We start from the raw sequence: 22027 nt of genomic DNA, 5'->3' as shown, positions 1-22027 counted from the left end.
TGGCTTGCTTAGATTTGGATGTTTTGTCCAAAAGGTGCCAGAATGGGGCATTAATTCGTGGGGTGTTTCCTAACATTTGTGGCAGGCTGTTCTGGGTTCAGCAGTAGCAGTCGTTTTTCTCCTTCTTAGTAGCTGGTGCAGTGCTGTGTTTTTGACTTTCAGCCTGGGAACAGCGCTGATAACACCGATGTTTTTAGTTGCTGCTCAGTAATGTTTACTCTGACCAAAGACTTTCTGAGTCTCATGCTCTGCCAGGCAGGAGGGGAAGCCAGGAGGAAGCAGAGACAGGACACCTGACCCAAACTAGCCAAAGAGGTATTCCATACCACAGCATGTCATGCCCACTATATAAACTGGGGCAGTTACCTGGAAGGGTTAGATCACTGCTCGGGTTGGGCTAGGTATCGGCTGGCGGGTGGTGAACAGTTGTATTCTCTTCCCTTGTTATTTCCCTTATCATTATTATGATTGGTGGTAGCAGCAGTGGTTTGTGTTATACCTTAGTTACTGGGCTGTTCTTATCTCAACCTGTGGTAGTTACATTCTTTCGATTCTCCTCCCCAACCCTCCAGGAGCTGGGGGAGGAAGGCGGGGGAGTGAGTGAGCGGCTGAGTTGTTTTCTGGGTTGCCGGCTGGGCTTAAACCACGACACAGGCCTACCTCCAAACTCAAACAGGTTCTTTTTAAAGCATGTATACTCCATTGTGTGCAACTTGGTTTCCAGAGTGGCTGTTAAAGATTAGGCTCGCTATAGAGGCTGAGGTGAGGAACTGCTGTTGATGCAGGGTGAATAATGTCCTTGTGCCCTTTGGAGGAGCAGTTTCAATCTCCTCACTTGGCGCTTTTGCAGTGTGCTGTTGGAATGGCATCTGCCTTGCTGCTGCTGTCCTAGCCTGATCCCTGCTCCTTCAGCTAGGTCACCCTTTCAGCTGGTGTTTTCTGTTGGGCAGATCAAACAGTATCCTGTTTTATCTGCTGTGCTTTATCTCCTGTCATGAAAATCAATTCTCCCATCCCTGTCTGAGAATAGACTATTCCCCTGTGAAATGTCTCATGTCTTTCTCCCTCAAACTCTTACTTTAACTTGTTCATGGTTTGACCAGGTAGTTTTTTATATTACCACATGCGGTTTATACAGCTGGGCCTCTGAGAGGGAAAGAACACCCCTCAAACCTGCAACTTACATCTTTTTCTCCACCTCCTTTTCCTTCTCTCCTCCCTGCCTCCACACCAGAAAAAAAATTCAACTAATCAACCGTTGCATCTATTAAAATATTAGTCTGTGGGATACTACATGCAAGAGCAAATCCTACAGAAACTTCTTGCACCTGCAGGGGAAATGTTCCATATATGGTATGGAGGCTGGCAGACTCTTGATTCAGAATAAAATCTAAATGATTCTGGTCGTTTTGCCACATCCTGTTTCTCTCATTTATGCATGCACTATTTTGATAACCAGCAAATAGTTCTCAGTTTGCTGGAGCTAAAGATAGCCTTGCATCGTAGCAGTAGTATCCTGCTCCTTCAGAAGTGCTTAGGTTCTCTCCCCTTGGGGCCAGCATTAAAAACTGGGGCAAGCCTGAAGTTTCCTTTCTGGCCTTTCTTTAGGTATAGCACAATTTCATAACTGTTTTTGAAGTGTTTCAGAGTAACCCAGAGCTGCAGAGTTTCATTCTCTGGTTAGTCAAATGACCAGTATCATCTCTCTCTTTGTTTCTTGTAATCCTTTGTTTTGTGTGAGATATGAAGTAGCAGGAGAAAAGCAGTTGGTATGCTTCAATTTCCTGACTCTGCCTGAGGGCCTTCCCTTGTTAACTCTGTTTCTAGCAGTAGGGCTTTTTTGGCACGTAAACCGTTCTGTAGATCCCTTGTCTGATTTTGGCACATCTTGTTTTTACATCCTGTTTTATTCCTCTCAGACCATAGGTGTTTTAATACCAGAGAGAAAATTTGATCTTAAGAACACCGTCAAAGGCCACAGGAGAAATCTTGATGTGGACCCCCTGACTAACATGGCAGCTATGCCACTTTAGCAGTTTACTGCTGCTATCCCTTAGTACTGCATCTCCCCTGTAAAAACCCATGGTGGTTCAGGGTGCTCCTTCAGTCTTCAGCTATGTTTGAATGGCCATGTTGTCTCCTCACCTCTTCTGCAGACTCAAACAGTAGTTGGATTTAGAATTCAAAAAGCCAAGCCATGTATGTAGGATTGGATAGATCCACCTACATCTTTCAAATTTGCAATGAAGAAGGGACATGTCAAGAAGACGCATCAAGGCCCATTGCTTGCATGTACTTTTATTTATTTAACTTCCAAAATTGTTTGGCCTATTTTGTATTGAAACCTTTTTCAAAACAAAATAGACCAAAAAATTTTGAAGTTTTTGGAAATCATGCAGTCTTTGGAAAAAGCAATGGTGCTGTTGGAAAGAGTGATGCAGTTTTACCTTCAGTTAGTAAACCCATACAGAGCCCAAATATGAGGGAAAATCTTTATGAAAATGTGTGTTTTTCTAGCCCGTTAGCTGTTCAAGTGAAGCGGAGAGTAGAACTTAGAAAGTACCTTGATCTGTTAATGTGTTTTTAGTGTAAATGCTTTGTCTTGGAATAGTGTTTTCGTAATGAAGAAAAGAGGTAGATTACAGAAGTTAAATATCTGTCAGGGATTAAAGTGGGAATTTGGTAGTTTAATGGTGCCCCCCTGCTGGAAAATCCCAGTATGGGCTCCACACACCATGCAGTTGGTGTGTGTGCTCAGGAGCTTACATGTGCTGTTGGATCCAGCCTTTGTGAATATAGACCTTCCCTTGAAACTGAAATGTAGTCAAAATCAGTATTTGGTTACTCTCAAATCTGAAGGATGAGCAGGCTGATATTCTGTGCAGTTCCATCACACTTTTAGAAAACAAAGTTTGTCCTGATATTTCTCACTTTCTGGACTTTTCACTTAGTGTATGTTAAACTGAATCAGGCTTCTGTGCAGGCTGTTGTGCTTCCTCAGAGAGGTAGAAAAGATGTATATTTTAACCAGGTATTTATGGAAGATTTCAGAGGACAAAAGTGGTAAGCAGCTCCTTCTACAGGCTTATTAACTTCTTCATGTTTCTTTTCCTTGATCTGTTTGGAGATGCTAACTCAATACACTCCAGTCATTTAAAGCTGCATACAAAAATACTTGGCTGTCCAGTGCCCAATAGCGAGAACGCTGCAGCTCCCATGTGGCACGTGGGAGCCAGCACAGGGCACATGAACCATTGTCATCAGTTATTTGCTATTTGTAGGTAAGTAGCATCCAATATAAGGATGAAGTCAGTGAGACCTCTCAGGTGAGCAAGACTCGTATTTTGAGGTGCCTCATGCTCATCAGCAACCCTGGAACTACTCAGCTGTGCGAGGCTAGTAACATTTCACCGTATGTGCAGGGAGTTGTATTCTTTCCATTAAAAAAAACGTGACCTCTACAGGTTCTCCTTTTCTGGTGTAAACATGATGTCTACACCATCTGGGGAACCTCTGTACTAGTGCTGCAGATTCCAAATAAAGTAATGGTGACAGGACCCTACCCAGAAACTTACTCTGCCAAATTCATAATGCAGCAGTACAAGAGGATGAACTCATTGGACCAGATCCTTACAACTGTGTAAATCTCAGTCACCTTATGGACTTTGCTGGAAGTGTGCCAGTGTGCACAAGGAAACAAATGGGATCATTCTCCTTAAGAGAATTCCCTACCACCACCATGTATATTTTATTTTACTTTTAATACTTGTATGTGACTGATGCTCTTTCTTGCAGGAAGTCCTTTGCTTGCTTACTGTTTTCTTCAGTGGTACAGATGTGGTTTGTTACCAAGTTTCAGTGTGTGTTGCCCACCGCTTCCCCTTTTGCCTCCTTTGCTGCATTTTGGAGCAGATGGTGCTAATTCCCTTGGTGGCTCTTGGTGCAGCTGAGGTCTCTTTCCTTTTGCCTCTACTGTATCATGGAAACTCCCTATGGTCTTTTTGAAGAAGAGAACACACAGCTGATTGTTGTCTTTTGTTTATGACTTTTAAAATACTATTAGTATATTTCTCTATGCTATTCTCTTCTACCTCGCCTTCCAACCTGTCCTGAAGTTCTTCTGTGTGAAACTCACTACAGCTTGGGGAATATTGCTTTTCATTGCTGTTGTTTGTTATTTTGCATTCTTACAGACACCCATCCACCACATGTGTACCTTTGTAAGCATTTTCCCTTTTTGATTGTATTTACACTTATTTTCAAGCAGAAATGCTGAGTCTTTACATATAACAAAGGTCATTCTAATGTTTTGCGTTTCAATCTAGAGGCTGAAAATCCACTAATTGCCATTTTTAATTAGCCCTTTCTTTAGTGACCCTTTTCTCATCCTTTGGGACTCTCCCTCTCTTGTATTATACAACAGGATGAGTGCTAAAACCCATCTTCTTCTCCACTGGGCTGCCAATGTATTCTGCCCACACATCTTGGACTCCTTGCTATGTTTTTTGGTTTCCTTATCCTATTCTAATACCACATCCCTGTCTTCAGCGCATGGCATTGCTCTCTTCAGACCTTTCTGATTCTTTTAAACTATATTCTTTCTTCTCTGTAATTAAGTCAGTGGTTTTATATTGGTGAAACGAAGAATAGAACTTCACCTTGTGTATCTGATTGCTTTATTTCTTGTGCAGCTTCTCCTAATTCAGCTTGCTGCTGCTCCAGCATTTTCCTGCCATGTCTCTGTGCATTTTCACATATCATATAATAATGCCTCCCTGACTCTGTGCATTGTGCTACTCAACTTTCCTTCAAACCACCTACAGAATCCACTTCGTTTAAGCTGGCCTTCCCTTGCTGTTCTCCACCCTTGCCTTTTATGCCAGATATGAAGCCAAATCCTGACGCTACTGAAGTCATTTGAAATGGTGCCATTTGCTTCACTGAGATGACGACTGAGTTCAGTGTCTGCAGATTTAAATATTATGAATGAGGGGAAGTGGGGAATGAAGTGACACAAGAAAAAGAATCATCAAGTTTGTTACACCCGCTGAACAGATCCTGTGAGCTCTCACTGTGGTGCTATGTGTCCTCCTGTGCTGCTGTTTTTTGTCACCCTTGCTGTGCTATGCTTAGTTTAGACTCTAAATTCCTCGCATCAGACTTTCTGTTCCATTTCTCCTTAATGTGGCATGCCCATCTATGGCACTGTACCAATGTAGTAACACAAGGAGAAGATGGAGTCTGCTGAGAATTTTTCCCACTTTAAGCAATTAAAAAAAAATAAAATAAATCAATCACCTTCTCATAGTACCAAACAGGAAACCTCTGAGCAGTGGTCAGGATCTCAGTGGAAAGTCTAGCTTCACTGTGTGACAGGACATGCAGTGACCACACTAAGGGGCAGGGGAGAGGCCTGTGGTGGAACATTTTGTTCATCAGCTTTGTATCTGTGGCAGGCTGAGCGGTATTAATCCTTAAAATTCTTTGTATGGGCAGACGTACTCTTCTTTTGAAAATACGCTCACAGAAATTACCTTGTTAGAGTCCTCAGCAAGTATTCATTCTGGTGCTACAGTGATACTGTGTTTTCTCTTATGGCACTGTGTATGATCTGCTAAACCCCATCAGCCTTTCAGGTGAATCCTTAAAGGCCTGAGCAGTCCCAGTGACAGAATGTTTTAGAGTAGCTGTTGTATTGTAGAGACCATTGGGTTTGGCCCAGGCGGTGCTAATGATGTGCTGAGTGGAGGTCATGTCCAAAAAGCAGGCAAGAAGTGCTCTGTACAGCTGGAGCTCAGACTGGCAGTGGGGGAGCGAAGCAAACTGTTTTTGGGGAGCTGCATGACTCTGCTGGTCACCCCCTTGTTCATTAGTAAGTGGCCCAAGGCCTTTGTGAGATACAGAGCCATGTATTTCAGTTAGATAGAACTCTGATACTGCCTAATAGCCAATGGCACAATGGATTTGACTTTATTTTGCAGATGTCAAAAGCTAATTTCATTCTTACTGAAGTCACTGGCTAAACAAAGCCAACATTCCTCTCTGATGTGTATGAGATTACTTTCCCCCCCCTCCTTCTTCTTTCTCCGCTTAAAGTACACTTTAAAACACAGAAGACCTGATTCTTCTCTTGCTCCAGGATTTCACTGGTTTAATTCCTACAGCTTGCACTGCTCTTGGTTTACAGAGCTGATAAAAGAAAACCAGAGTATCTTTTATGTCATGTGACAAGCCAGTGGTGGCTTGGTGCACTGGGAGAGCTGCTCTGAGCATCAGCTAACAGTGAGGGTCTGTCTGTCTTGCTGCATCTGTTTCTTTGATGTTTGAATAGGACTCTTTTGAGGCCCTGTCAGTCCTTAATTAACCTGTTACTCTGGGAAGCAGAAAAAACCTCAACAGAAAAAACCTGGGATGGGAATCTAATCTGGCTTTCCTGAATGACAGGGCACAGCACCAAGGCTGGCCAAAGGAATACGTATTTAAACAAAATGCTTCACGTTTACATGTTAAACCTCGAGTGTCTTGAGTTCCTCAAGAATCTACTTTGTAATTGACTAATTTCCCATATTTTGCTAAGGAAAGTGAAAGAGCATATATGGGAGAGTACAATCATTCATCTGTTTCTGCAATTATTCCTTCTATCCTGTCTTTTCTGCGCTAGAAATCCTCCTCTATCCCACTCCCAGACAAGTATCTCAGAGTAGAAACCTTCTGTTCTGACCATTCTTAGTGTCCTGTAGTCTAAGAAGTAATGGTGGGAAATGGTTTCAGGCAGGAATCTCAGAACATCCCCTGTAAGCATAAAGATGCTCATGAGAATAGTGGGGAAGGGAGACTGTGGTCAGAGATCTACAGCAGGAAGACCCTCTGCCTTACACTGTCCTCTAAGGATGATGACAGTGGAAGCTTTGATGACTGATTTGGAATTCACGTTTCTCCATACAATGGGCTCACATGTATCTGAGAAACAGCTTCACTCACTGTCCTTAGGATCTCCACTAGAGCAAAAGATATCACAGGAGTAAGTGAAGATTTTAAACCAGGCTGGGATGTCCTGCTGTGTGCGAGATCAGTTTTAGTGAGAGCCAGTTACAAGCTCCAGAACATGTTTGAGCCAAGGATAAGAAAGGCCGCTGTGGGAGTTACAGTAAATGCAAAACACAGGCTTGCTCATTGTTTCAGTCACTTATGAACAGTGAGTAGTCCATTCATTTAACTCTCTTAACAGGTGTCTCTTTTCTAGCAAGAGATGAGAATTCATGTTTTCAAGTATGTAGCTCTCTTACAGTGCTTTCAGCTAGTATTTTAGCTAATACAAGTACAACTACTCTCATACTCTGCAAAACATGTGATGCAGTCTGGTACCTTGATTTTTTTCCTAAGGTCATCTGCCACTTTAATTTCTCTACAACTTTATTTTTCCTGCTAGAAAAATTACCTAACAGTTTCACTGTGTGAAACCTCTTTGTTTTATTGCTACAAAACGGTATTTTCTCCAAACTGTATTTAACCAGGGTGTTCATCTTCGGCGTAACTCTGACTCCACTGGAATTACATCAGAAACAAATTTTGTCTCTAGAAACCAAATAATGGATCAAAGATTTATAGTTGTATCTTGTACCCTGTGGTCCTGTAAAAGTTTTCCACATCAGAGGCAAGGTCTTCATTAGGATAAATGTGATAATACACTTCAGGCTTGTAGTAGCCATGTAGGCTTTTCTGTCTCCTCATTTAAACACATTTAAGTGAAGTCAGTTCTTGCTGCTGGATTTTCAGATCGTTGACTTAAATCTCCTTCCTGATGAGCCTGTCCAATATTGTCAGTAGGAATGGAAACTTCCCATGGGCTGTCCTGCTAATCTGCACCAATATTAGGCCTTGAACATGTGAGGTAACTGAATCCTTCTTATTCTTTCAGTTAGAAAGTAAAATGGTAAGCAGTTAGCTTAAGGTAAAGCAATGTATTACCTATCTAAAGCAAAATAAAGCCATATAGAATGACACTGTGTTAAACACATACATGTTTTAACCAGTGCAGTTAGTTTAGAAATGGACAACTTTTGATGAGTGACGTTGAAATTACAAGCTGTTTGTGACTTCCTTGCTCCCAGAAATTACTGCTGTCCCAGCCTCCTAGGAGAGCAGTTTGTGTGCAACAGCTTTCATCTTACATGAAAACAGTTGGTTTGGTTCTGACCGCAAATTTAAACTATTTAAGCTAACCTGGTTTCTTTTGCTTGATGCAAATGAGGAACCTCCTTCAACAAAACTGAGTCAGTAACCTCTGATATGGTGGTGCTGTAACCATTGCAGCTGGAGCCAGATGAGGACTTCTGTGCACAGCAGAAATTGGTACAATTTCCTTGGGTAACTTGTTCTTCAGAAATGCTTCAGGCCACATGTGGTCCTGAAGAAATAAGGTCATTGTGGTACAGGTGCTCATAGTATCGTTATCTGACCACTACTAACTGATTCTAGACTCCCGAGACACTATGTGAGGATGCAAGTTTCCCCAAATCCCTTTTATTTCAAAATGTGGCTGATGAACACCACAAATTTTGTTAATCTTCAATACAGATCTAAATATCTCAGAATCTGGGCTTTTCACATGTCACAAGGAGGGTATTACTTGCTAGTAACCCTTTTTGTTGTTGGATCTTTATAGTTATCTATGAACTATATCAAGAAAAATATGATGCTCAGGGTTGACCTGCACCAGCTGATGGTACTCTAGCATCTAACAGATAAAGTGTAACTCTGTGTTCTCTCCTCACTTATCCTGCCATTATAAAGAACAAACATAGAGAGGCAGTTGGGGAAATTATCATTTTTGTACTCTACGTCAGGAGAAGACTTAGTAAGAACAGTGCAAACAAGTTCAGATTTAATAAGAAGCAACTTGAGCTTTTACCAGAATAGACCCATCTTGGATGACAAAATTCTGAAAAGTAAAAATTTCCTCCTCTATTGCTTTCACATTCCAGCTTGCAAAAAGGAGTAGAAAAGCCAAAATAGAGTGAAAGTACTCTGTGGGTTAGTGAGCCTGCCAGGAAGGGAGACATTTCTTCTGTCCCAGAGGAAGGCTGTGCTCAAGTGGAATCTTAGCTCAGTTGTGCCAGACCAGGCAGTTTGTGTCCAAATCACAACTGAACTGGTTTGCTAGTGAGATTCCAAGGTGGTTGGCTAGAGAAATGTAGTAAAGCTTCCCAAAGCAAGGCATCAGTCCTGAAACAATTAACCAGCTTTGTGTGTCTGCCGCAAATGCAGGTGTTTGAGAGGAGGCTGTTTATTTTAGTTCACAGAGGTATCTATAGACTAAAATTTAGTTATGGATATCCTATATAGGGCTTATTCAAGTATGAGTGTATGTACATGATGAAATATTTATAAGGATGGTTACAACATGGAAACATGTTGTCTGTTTCTGTCTGTACAAGTTTTGGAGGAAGATGGAAAACTACTCTGAATTGGAGGAATTAAAGGGACTACTAACATGAAACTCAAATTTAGAAGACTCGGACATTAAATTTGCCTTATACTTGTTTTTAATTGTTTTTCTGTTTTTTATGTACTTTTTTTCTCATCTGCTCTGCATGAGAGATGTGAAAAATGGCGATATCCGTATATAAGCAAGGCATTGTCAAAACTGCAGAGTAGGCAAATGGAGGAGCATTAGCTTTTCTTTTTTTTCCCCTAATATCTTCCTTACAGTGACCTTCAATATGACTTATGTTAACAGGAGGTTAAAAGCCTTCTAGTAGGAATGAGACTTTGAAATTGGCCATGTTCCTTTTACTGAAGTCTTTGTTACAAGAGACCCTCAGCCTTCCTGCCCCACTGTTGAGAGGCCTGGCACTGCTGTGAGGTTTTTCTTGTGGATGGAACAGAAGGTGAGTGCTTTCCCCAGGAGAGTTCACAGCCCATTGTGAGTATTACAAAATCACTACACTAGTCCTCTTCCTTCTCCCCATAGGAATAAATTTGTCTTCTGTGTTCAGAAGGTCAAAGTCACTGCTGAGTTTTAGTGGAGCGTGGTCTGTCTTAGTATGCATTTGACTTCTATGTTAAAGTCTTTAGGATCTCCAGAAATCGTGGTGTGTCAGGATCTACACCCCTGCTGATTTGGGCATCTGCTCAGTGTTCCATTAACATTAAGTTTGGGCTTTGATTCAGTAGTGATTCACTGATTACAGAGCATTGCTTCATGAAGTACCAGCTATGCACTCTGTACTGCCTGAGGTTTCAAACCAACCCATAGAAACACTGCTTTTGTTTGAAATGCGTGCCCAAGCAGTTCATAATACAGTGATGTAAGGAGGGTAAATATTGGGGACCAGTATCCATACTGGTGAGAAATCTTTTATAATTGCAGACCATCCCAGGACATTCTGATTTTTTCTGGAGCCAATATGGCTTCGGCAGTTAGGGGCTAGTTCTGAGAACCCCCTCCTACCAGTGACATACTTGAGACATCACTCGCGGTTCTTTGTGGTTGTATTGGATGTAGTGTGAAATGATCCAGAAGAAGCAAAGGTTCAGTCTATTTGTTTTAATGTATCAGAGAAGATTGTTGAGGCTACCAAGAGCATTGGAGAGGAATATTTATTTATTTATAGACACACTGTTTACATATCATAACTTGATGAAAGGCTGAACTCATTACACTTGAACTGAACATGTGACTGTAGTTATCTGCATCACACCACTGGATGGCTGTAGGCCAAGTCAATACACGTATGTACTATGAGCTGCAGTTGTGCAGCTGTCTTTGCCTCTCTGCTGAAAGTTAACACCCGCTTGGTGTGCCACCTAAGCTTCCCCTTTTAGATATCTCTTTAAAAGATAATTTAGTTTAGCATGAATAATTTAAGCAGTAGATCTGTTTACTTGGGTTTATCTCAACTGGTGAAGGTTAGGGTATGCTTGCACAAGCCGTTTGACTAGCAACAAGGGTGGTAATTTCTGGCTGAGGCCTTGGGGATTAAGTGGGGAGCAGCAGACTCTCCATGTATTATGGTGGCACTTAGAGACATGTGACAAAGGCATTTCCCTTCATAGTTCTTTATTTAAATCCTGCTTTGCCTAAGTAGTCTCCACTGGCAGCAACAGTAATTGAAATGGAATACACTGTTCATAAAGGTTTCTTTCTGAATCACCACTGTGATTTAGTATAATGGCTTTCTGTAGTATGCAGTGGAGGAGAGAGTGGGTAAAAAGACAAAGTAGATGCATTTCTGCTTCTAAGCAGAGTGAAGATCCACCATATTCTGATATGATACATCCAGCTTGAGTAATACCACAGGGGTTATGGCTGCTTCTTATGAACAGGCTTTTTTGAAAGAGAGACACTTTATTGTGGATACATTATGTTGACAAATGCACAAGAGTAACTGTGCTTCCTGTTGACAGGGTAGCTTCTGAGTAGCTCATAGACTACCTATTCGGGAAGAATTTCTGTGCAGTCTCACTAAACACTACCTCTTCCTTCTTTGGAGGCTTTCCTATGGTGTGCCTTCACAATATCATCTAAATGAGCAGGGAACCACATTTGGGCCCGTGTAATCTGTTAATGAGAGGTCTAGCCATGTTTTTTATTATCTTTGCACTTGCATACCAAGCAGAGAAACTGGACAGAGTGGATAGAAAGATATATGGTTGACAGCACAGTATGGGAGAAGAAAGTGGGCTGTAAGAAGAAATAGCACGAAAGTTGAACTTTGCAGTCTCATGGAAAGCCCAAGGTGGCAGGCACAATAATACTGAGTAGCCTGTTCCTCAGAAAACTGTCTTGTCCACTTCAGTGGGTCTGTATGATCACACTTCATTTGCAACATGGATGGCAGAAATTTTGAAGGTGCTAAGAGAGTAAAATGGGACTGAAATAACAAATTCATGACTTCTGAGGGTGAGTGTGAAGATCCTTCAGGTATGCTGAAAGAACAGAGACAATTTCTATAGCCTTCTTGCTCCCATCTTTTTTAAATGTAAAAAAAAATATTACTGGATCAGTAATTTGAAGGATGTGTAAGACTTGCTGACTGAAGGTGTAGGTTCATAATTGGTTTAAGCCAGTGCTGCAGTCTGTCCTTCTGCTGTCCCTGACTATATGTCCCAACCCCAACACTACTTTTTCTTGTATCAGCTGTGGACTAGTTCAAGCCAGAGAATCAATTGCACTTAAAACATATAATTTCTTTTTACATCATTGCTTTGCATTTAGTAATTATGCAAGAGCTTGTGCTGACATAATGGGGAAAGCAGTGGGAACACTGGCAAGAGAAGGGTAGAGGACATTTATTTTGAGGTCAGTGCTAGCTATTGCTGGCTTAAACTGATTGTGGAACTATGGCATAGAGTGGTCATGTAGTAGGCAGGGAAGGAGATAAAGAATGCCTGGTTGATTAAAATAGTGCAGGTGTTAAAGCTAATGTAGCAGGTCCTGTGCTTGGAGACGGTTCATGTCCTCCCTGTGCCTTTAGTTCCTCTATCAGCAAAAGTGCAGATAACTCCCTCAAGGGGCTCCTGTGGGGTTTAATGCACTAAAGCCCTCAGGAAGGGAGGTTTATAGAGATAGGCAGTGTTTGTAGATTGTAACCAGGTGCCTGTGCTGGCCAAGAAAGTTTGCAGCATTTACAGTGTTTTGGGAGCGTGCAAGTTTCTCAGGCCTGGCTGGTGCAGACTTTCCTTCAGAAATGGGGATATCAGCTTCGTAATGCTGATGTTGTGCTGCATATTCTGGCCTACAGCTTTCAGTGGTGAGAAACAGGGCTAAAGCAGTGTATGTTCGCAGGGACAATGCTTGCAGGGAAGGAAGTGCCACCTTGTCCTTGGTGATGTTTGCTGATTGCAAATTTGTCCCTAGGTAAGTAGCAGAGCATTGACTTTCACTGAGACTCTACCCTTAAGCAGGTTATATTGGGTAGCACCTGCATGATAGAGGAAATGGTACAAAGCAATTGAGCTAGCAGCCTCTCAGCTGGGAGAACAAGAGCAGGATATTGTTTGAAAGGTCTTTATTAGTGAAATTTGCTTCCTTTTGATATATTGTCCTAGCTCTGTCTTATCTCCAGACCCTCAAGAAAGGGAAGAATAAGCCACAGTGGCAGCATGGAAAATTTGTTGATGACGCTGAAGAGTATGAAGAGGTGGTGTTTAGTTTTATTTTGAATGGGGACTATTGTAACGCTAATGAAAGTGCACAGAGGTCTGGAGAAGGAGCCTACCTGCTTTTCACTTGATTTCTTGTCACTCTTCTAAGCAGACATCTTTTTGGTTACTCTTGTTTTTCCCCACTAAAAGGTCACATGTGCAATAATTTAGTTTAAATCTGTTTCTGTCAAAGAGGGCAAAGAAAGAGACATCATTAAGTCCCATAGAACCTGCTAGGTTTAGAGCAAAATCTGAGGTCTAGGTTTTACAAGAAGATTGAGTCCTCAGTTTGCTTCTGTGTATTTCCAACACTTCTGCTCATTTATATGTCTCAACTCATATATCATTTACTATTTAACATAGTCTCAGGTCAAACACTGCTTTTGAATGTAATATTGACTGTCATAGAGTCATAGAATCATTTAGGTTGGAAAAGACCTCTAAGAATGAGTCCACCATAAACCTAACACTGCTAAGTCCACCACTAAACTGTATCCCAAAGCATAATGTCTACACGCCTTTTAAATACCTCCAAGGATGGTTACTCAACCACTTCCCTGGGCATCTTGTTCCAGTATTTGACAATTCTTTAAATTCACCTCTTCAGTGAAGAAATTCTTCCTAATATCCAATCTAAACCTCCCCTGGTGCAACTTGAGGTCATTTCCACTTTGCTATTACTTGTTACTTGGGAGAAGAGACCAACACCATAAACTTGCTTCCTCATGGAAGGTTCCTCTTCTCTCCTTTTACCTATCTGTCATATAACAAATGCACTTTTACCTTCCCTTGGTCAAGTAGATGGGCCACAATATTGTAAGCATGAAATTGTGTTACTTTGCCCAAATGTCCTGCTCTCTGCATAACTTGAGGGGGCTCTGGTTTTGTATCTGCAGCTCTTTTGTGCTGGAGATGTTGCCATCTTCCAGCAATACGAATGTATGAGTGGAGGGGATGTCAAATATCATAGTATTTGGTGTACTTTTGTATCTGGCTGTTCACAGTATCACAGTATCACAGTATGTTAGAGATTGGAATGGACCTCAAAAGATCATCTAGACCAATCCCCCTGCCGGAGCAGGAACACCTAGATAAGGTTACACAGGAACGTGTCAAGGTGGGTTTTGAATGTCTCCAAAGAAGGAGACTCCACAACCTCCCGTTCTTTGACTCTACCTTCTACTACCTTTTCCTTAATGTTCTGATTCCTAGAAGAACATCAACTCAAGTCATAATTTGGTCTCAGAACAGTTTGTTACCCCTATTTTAAAGTATCTCCCAAGATGGCCTCAGGAAAAACTATTTTAGTTTTTTTTTCCCCAAAAGTGGTTAATCTAACAGCCCTTAACAGCACTTACTGAGTGTGTGCAAGAACAGCGGGTGAGAAGCAAAGATACAAAAGTTCTTGCAAGAGGCGATGGCATGGAAAGTGTGGAGCATCCTGCATGAGGAGCCTGCCTGGGCTCTGCTGGACTTCCCATGCCTTACTGTGCTTCTCAGCCAAGCCTGCCTGGGCCCCCAGTTCAGTGGGAATGATGAGCAGTTGGTCAGCACTTTCATCCCTCAAGGTTTTCCACATGAGAAAGCCTGTGGTGCTTCTGGGTTGGCTTCCTCCCTGGTTCTCATCTGAGTTAAGTCAAAAAAGGATATAGGGACAGAGTGATTTCTGCTGAAAAAATGGAAAGCATGAGAATTAACCTACCAGACATTGCTTTGGCCAAAGCCAGAATAGGGGAAAGAGGAAGGGAAACGACTACTTCTTCTAGGAAATCAGAAGACATTCATCAAAAGGCAGTCCTGTGTAGCCACCTGGCAGGAACACATAAGTTTATTTTTGTCCTGGGAAGCTGGTTTTGGATCTTTGAAATATAACCCTTGTTATGGCAAGTTTGAGAAGTTTGCAGAGTGTCGGACTGCTGAGGAATTTGCTTTGTTACATTTTTGTCTCCTTCCTTCTGCTCCTCCCCAAGGAAGATAACTTTTCAAGCTTCTGCCCCCTCCCAAATACCGTAGTAACCACCAACTTTGCCAGAAAATGCTTAGCACATTAGCGGGTTTAAGTGTCATAGTTGTAATCATTCAGAAGGCCGCAGAGCTGCATAGATTTCGTTCCAGTATCCTTTCCAGCTTTTTGACAACACCCGGTGGGCAGAGTTACAAACTCATGAAGCCTGTGGTACAGATGAAATACGAGTTGCTGCACTGCACAGGGAGGGTAGTCGTATATGTGTGGATGTGGCAGAGGGAGGAGTGTTATGAGATCAGCTGGGTGTCTGTAAGTGAGAGAAGTGTGAATGGGAAGGGTAAGTTTTCCATTGCAGAGTGTCCAAATAAAAATGGTTGTTATTATTGAGGTTATCTGTTCTAGAGTTAAACAAAAAGGGTCAGCAATGCCCTATCCAGCATTCTCTGTAAACAAGCTGTATTTATGCCCTATTGTTTGAGAGCTCTTTGGCTCTCTTGGATAATCCTTGCCTCCTGTAATTTACTTCTACAATTGCCTTTGTGCCAGATTCTGCTCACAGCTTCAGGAGCATCACATCAGGAACATTTTTTCAGAGTTTTTTTTTTGTTTTGTTTTAACCCGGTGCAACTGAGAGCACTTCTTGGTCACTGTCTGTATTAATACCTGTTAGCAAGAACAGAGAGGGCCCCATGCTGCTGAATGGAGCCAGACAGCTGCTTATCTCTCTTGCAGATGTTCCTCCCTTTTTGTCTGCTCAGTGTGAGAAGGGATGATGGAGCGCAGGAATGTGTCATATCCTTTCCATTCCCCTCCCTGCTGGTTTGGGGCAGCCAAAAATGAGAGGGGACTAGGGATCCATTAGCAAAGTGAGTGAGTGAATGTTTAATAAGTCTATTTTCTTGAACATGGGATTTGACTTTTTGGCTGCAGGCAGGGCTGCAAGTGGGGATATGTACAAAGAGGATGTGTACCTCTACATTCTTTTCCCCACATTAAGATACTGCAGGGTTTTGGTGTGCTTTCAGACTGTCTGCTGGGTTCAGGCAAAGCCCTGCTCTCACATCCCCTGCAGGACCTTGCAGCAGGCTGGCTTAGCATTGCAGAGTGCTGCTGTTCGCACATCTGATGGGCAGAACCTCACTTCTTCAGAGCCAGTGGTCCTGTCCCAAGTTCTTTCCAGCCTGGGAGCTCCTCCCTTGACCAGGGCAAACTGAACTTTTGCTTCCATGCAAAACAGTCTCTTCCAGTTCCCTTTGCCTTTTGAGCTCCGATGGAACCTGGTTTCCTTCTTCCACAAAGGTGAGATATTGCTGATCATTCTTGCACTCAAGAGTGCCACACATTTCTTCCTAAGTTCAGCACTCACCCCAGCCTGTATCAGCTGTTTCTGGGCCTACACAAATTTAGCAACAGCTCTGTACTCTTCCGCAGAGGTCAAATGCTACCAGAGGTGTCCTGCTTTGTGTAAAGCAGAGGCTTCTGGATTCCCTTTCCAACTCTGAAGACTAGATGAGGTCTGAATCCCATTAGGGAACAGAACTCTGAGTGCTAGGCTGCAACAAAATCTGTTCACTACTGGGCCATAAATACCTTTAATAACTTTTCATTTTGGCATTTCATAGCTGCAGAGCACAACCAGCTCAGTACCTCTGACGATGGGTGTCTGGCCTGGCAGGGAAAGCAGAGAAACTTTACTAAGAACACTCAGCTGAACACAAGTGACATGGCAAGGTCCCACAAGGGCTGATCTTTGTTTTGTTAGGAGCTAGGTGCAGTGTTTTGGAGGGAACAGGTCTCAATCTGTCATGTTTGTAGGGAGGAGCAGAGTCCACCTGGAAAGAGCAAAAGAAGAGGTGTTTATCCTAGTCTGCTTTTTTGCATGCTCCTACATGGTCCTACCTGTGGAGCAAGTGATAGAGTTGCTTACACCAGGTTGTCATAGTTACCCACTTTCTATACATTAAAAATAAAAAAAATCAAGGAGGAACATCAAGATTTTTCAGAAATGATAGGCCACTCCAGTTTTTTTCTGTTACTCTGGGACAAGAGCAGTGTCTATCACAATATGCCATCTCTTAAAACAAAGAGCAGAAGCAAAACCCCACAATTCCAAATCTTTCTTCCAGTATTTCCCCAATATTGCATAACACTACAAATGTGTGTGTTAAACAGGTGTAGAGGTGTGCCTCACTGCTTCCTGTATTTCAGTACCTGCTATCTGATTGGAACGAGAGTGCAGGTATAGAATGCCTGTGTGCCCTGTGTCTTGGTAACACTTGATTATGCATTCACTGAATCACCAGCCCCTTGCTTTTCTTTGTCCAGAGCTGGAGTACATTTTGGAGTACATCTCCATCCACCTTTCTCGTCTCCCACTGCTTATACACATGGTGCAGTCATGCATTGGGCAGAGCTCCTGCTTGTGCCAAATCCACCCTGCTGTTGAAGGAGGATGTTACAGTGCTGGAACCAATTGCAGCATAAAGAAGCCAAGAAATGCATGAAAAAGGGAATTGTGTTTAAATCATCACATCAAATAAAAGAAAAACCCAAATAAATGTGAAGAGAACATGAAATTTCCTCTTTGATGTTCTGTGCTGGGAAGGTTTTTAAAGCTCCACCTCCACTCCCTTTCTTCTTATGGGATTGTATCCAATATTCCAATGTTCATGTAATGCCTTGACTTTGCTATCATTCTTCTTGGGATAATTATAGGTTAGTATAATGTACCTATTGTTCTGTTCCACAAAGCAGCACTGTCATACGGATGGCAGGGGTGGGGTGGGGGGGATCTCTGTGTGTTCCCCTGCATCCACACTGTGTCTTTAATTAGTGTTCTTCCTTCTCTTTCCTTTTTTATTTTAAACATTTTTCCTTCCCGTGGTGAATGCCAAGCACTTCCTTTCTCTGCCTGTTGGTCTCATTTTCCAGTTACGCTGGTGCCCTGTTTTTTGGTTTTGGCTGAGTTCATTCTCATCATAACAGGTTTGCCTTTCAGATGAAAATGACATGAAACCCAAGTAATGCGCTATTGATATTTACAGAGAAAGCAGATAAATGATTCTTTCCTAAACCTTATTAGTTGAGTCTCGTATATTATCTTGCTTGATTTTTCCTAAGTTCAGGAAGAAAAAGAAACCTACCTTGTGCCCAAGGGCTCCACTCCGCATTTGGGCCCTGCTGCACAAGGCACTGCATAAACATGTACTAACATAGTCCCTGACTATGAGTGCTCACACGATTTTCTATAACAGCATTTGTCTTTGCCCTCCAGGTGCAGGTGTGGGAGACTGCTGTTGAGTGCTGTAAAGTGTTTCTGGGTGCTGAGGCTTTGCTTGTGTTCACTAGGGAAGGTGCTGAGTATATTACTGGTTGCTTAAGATATATGAAGGCTGAAGAACCCAGTTAAATCTCCGCTGTTGTCCACAGGAGATAAAAGTTGGTTCATAACTGGTGGAGAAGCTGTGTAATCAGTTGCTCGCTTTCTATTGTTGCCACCTCCAAGATAAACAATATCCAGGGCTCGTGCTGTGTTTTAGCCAGTAAGCCCATGTAAGCAAATAAGTTCATCTTGATGAGCTGCTGTTTATTTCACTGTAAACTACTTTTTGCCTTTGAGTCAAACAAGTGGTCTGGAGAGATGGTTCCTGACTAGTTCATCAAAAGAGAGCAGTAGTGGGGTTTTTTTTTAGTTTTCAGGAGTTCACACAACTTCCTCCACTTTGAATGTGGGTTTACCAGAATGATGAAATGGGAAACCTCCAAACCATTGCATTTTTAAAACCTATTGTTTTAAAGGAGGAGTTACAGATTTTGGGAGAATTTGGATTAAAACCTTTCTGCTAGCAATGAACATGCCTCAAGTGCAACTTTTCTGCTACAGAAGTAGACAGAAGTGTGTTCAGAGGTCAGAACTCTGTCTCCTCTTCTCTTGAATATCTCTTGTAAAATGCCCTACATGAATCTTGGAAAGATAGGAAGGTTCATCCAACACTGTCATTGCTAGGCTGTTCTGTCACAAGGAATGACTTCTAGTGTGAAGCCTTTAAATTTGTCAAAGCCTCTGTACACCTTTGCAGATATACAAATCTGAAAAAGTTTAGTGTCCATCTGTGAGTATGTGGAATGGAGAAAAAGGGACTTGGGGGATGGAAGTGAACTTCTTCTTGTGCCCCGAGAATGTGATCTTTCTCAAACAAAAAACTAATCTCTTTCATAATGGTAATTTATAGAATTGTGTCTCCAAAACAAAAGAACCAACACAGATGCACAATTTGGCAAGCTGCAAATATTAAACAGCCGACCTCTTTCTCCCTGGTGTAATTCCATGGACTTCAAGGGAATTACACCAGTGGCAGTGAATCTGGCCTAAAATGCCTTTGACTAAAATTTGTTAGCTGTTTTTCCTGAGTAATGCTGAATGAGATTTGATGTTTTAGAAATGGGTGAAAGCTCATGTGTTCGGTGCAGCATGCTGAGAAGCACACCCCGTGTGAGCACACACATGTCCATGCATGTGTACACATGTGATTGCTTTCTGTGGATGTTCCCAGAACTAGCCAGGACGCACTAGCCAGGTGTGTTTGCAAGTCAGCTCTGGTCCTGTTGCGTGTGTTGGAGATGCACAAGGATGCTCTTTACAACTGCTGCTTGGCTTGTGCTTATTGTATTTCTCCTTTGCATCCTGAAGTGGAAACCGTAGGTTAATCCCAGTCAAATCCTGTAAATGATTGCCCCTGTTGGACCAGACACAGAAAAATTCCTTCTCCTGGCTTAAGCGTATTTACATACCACAGGTCATTACAAGTTGGCGCTCACCTTTGTATTCATTCCCACGTGTCAAAGAACAGATACTGGTTCCTTTTTCTTTTTTCTCTCCAATATATTTTCTATTTTCTAGGTTACCTTTTTTTGAAGGAATAAGAAAGCCCAAGGCGTGATCCCCACGGGTCCTGACATCTGCTGCAGTTCATTCTTACTGACTCAAAGGAGACCTAGGGAAGGAGAGGGAGCAGTCTGGCTGCAGTCTCTTATTGTTTCTCTTTCGTGGGCCCCCACCCTGCACCCTCCTGGGCTTGCAATCCACTAACTAGCTCCTCCTGACTCCAGCTGTCATTTTTCCTTTTTATCTACTCTTCTCTCAAAGAACCAAATGTCATCTCTTGTTGTTCCCTTACTGGGGTCAGAGACTCCTTTATGTGCTTTGCGCTGATCAAGGGTTTTAAACTGGGAATGAGAGCGGTAATCAACTGCATGGCTGGGGAAGGAGAGAGATTAAATCTGAGAATTGCCAGTGATTGCCCCACATGAAAAACAGCAGCTAGCAAAACACATGCTATCATTATGCTCTTATGATTATTTTATTCCCTTAGTGACAGTAAAATGCTATCTGTAGCAGAAAGGTAGGACAAAGTCCATCCTTGCTTAGCCCTGTGGTATTCAGTGGATTTTCAGTGGGGTAGAATTGGCAAAATTTTAGGTTTTACAGTGAGGAGTGACCGTATTTTCAGACCCTCTCCCTGAGAGATTTTAAGAAAGGGAGAATGCAAATCAAAGACATATTTGTGTTCTGAACTGAGGACCCACTTTTGTTGAAAAAAGGGCAGCCATTTTTATTTTCAGTCTTGACTCTACAGCTACAGGGAAGTCACTGGAAGGTGTAGTGGAATGTGACTTCTGCTGTGTCCTGACACTCCCACTTCATCAGCCAGTTTTGGGGCATGCTGGCTTGAATAAATGTGGGGACAGGAAGGGTTCCTGGCACTGCTTCAGTCTCTGCCCACGGTTTATTTTTCTGGTTTATTCAAGACAAAAATCTAGTTCCAGGGACCACAAGAGATTGCAAAATGTAAGTTGCATAGTCAAACCTAGAAAGGCAAAACAGTTAACAAATGGGCAAACTGATGAGAATTATCTTTGGATTGATTAATTGCTTTAATTTTAGTAGCCTAACCTCTTTCACTCAATAGTCTCTTTTTAAAGTCTTGCCAGTCCCTCTAAAATGTCTTCTGTTGTTACAGAGCTATAGGAAGAATAGTACAAAGTGTCCTGATTCTCCTTTTGCACTGATGGAAGTCAAAAGTACTCTGAAGTATGCAGGAACTGAGTCAGCCATCTTCCAGAAAAGCGTTTTCTGCACAAGAGAAAATCAGGCTGTATTTAGAGTTTGTTTAATTAAAGGAGACCTGGCTGGTGGAGGAAGAGGCTTCACTGAACTCAGATTGGCAACTTTTGACAAGAAGTGGTAGGGACTAACACTCTAGTATCATTCTTTGTTTATTCTCTAGGCATTTGACAGTGATTTTTGTTAATGCTTTCAAAATCTGTTACTTTCTTAGCAACACCAGCTCCTAGAACTGATAAAAAATTTCAGTTTTATAGCTGAAATTTCTGGTTCTGCTTGCTGTAGAAATATCTACATCTAAAAAAATCTACCAGTTCAGGAACGGGACCCAGCTCATGATACTTTGAGTGGTTTGATTTGGAAATACCATAAGTACCAGGTGCAGGTGGCAGCTGGAATACAGGGGAAAAAAAGGGAATATCATGGTAAAAAAATGCTTCTTTGCTGGAAGTCCAGAGCTAAGCTTCTTGAACTTGGGCTTCACCCCCTTCCTGTCTGTTTGTCCAGTTAAAACAGGAGATGTGCCTGAATCTCAGGTTTAAGATGGAATCTATTGGTAAAATTTCAGTCAAATGCTACATTTTAAATCTCCCAAATCCAGGCAGATGTGGAGTTGTGTCTGACCTGACTTTTCATCCATCCCTCTACCAAAACGTTTCAGCTATAGCATTTGGAATGGGCCTTTATATATGGTTTTGAGGCCTGATGACTCCTTGTATGCACTGTGATATGAAAAGAAGGATGGATGAGAGGAGTCCACAGCCCTAGAGATGCTTGTCAACTGTATT

The 22027-nt window shown here is 42.1% G+C and overlaps 1 protein-coding gene across 8 annotated transcripts in view; it reads left to right on the top strand.

The window, feature by feature from the left end:
• DPF3 (double PHD fingers 3) overlaps positions 1 to 22027 on the top strand; it is a 171727-nt gene that overhangs the window by 30727 nt on the left and 118973 nt on the right. The window contains exon 1 of one of the 8 annotated variants that reach the window (XM_061376390.1): positions 5783 to 5872. The exons of the other annotated variants lie outside the window; for them this stretch is intronic. The gene's annotated coding sequence lies outside the window, so the exon portion shown is untranslated. Of the gene's footprint in view, positions 1 to 5782; positions 5873 to 22027 lie in introns of those variants that run through there. 8 annotated transcript variants of the gene reach the window in all.

Source organism: Neopsephotus bourkii, unplaced genomic scaffold (assembly GCF_033783945.1).
Source record: "Neopsephotus bourkii isolate Nb327-2 ecotype Australia unplaced genomic scaffold, CSIRO-AGI_Nbou_v1 NB_1707, whole genome shotgun sequence".
Classification (NCBI taxonomy): Eukaryota; Metazoa; Chordata; class Aves; order Psittaciformes; family Psittacidae; genus Neopsephotus; species Neopsephotus bourkii.
The sequence above is the reverse complement of the archived record's forward strand: the minus strand, read 5'-3'. Positions and strand labels throughout refer to the sequence as shown.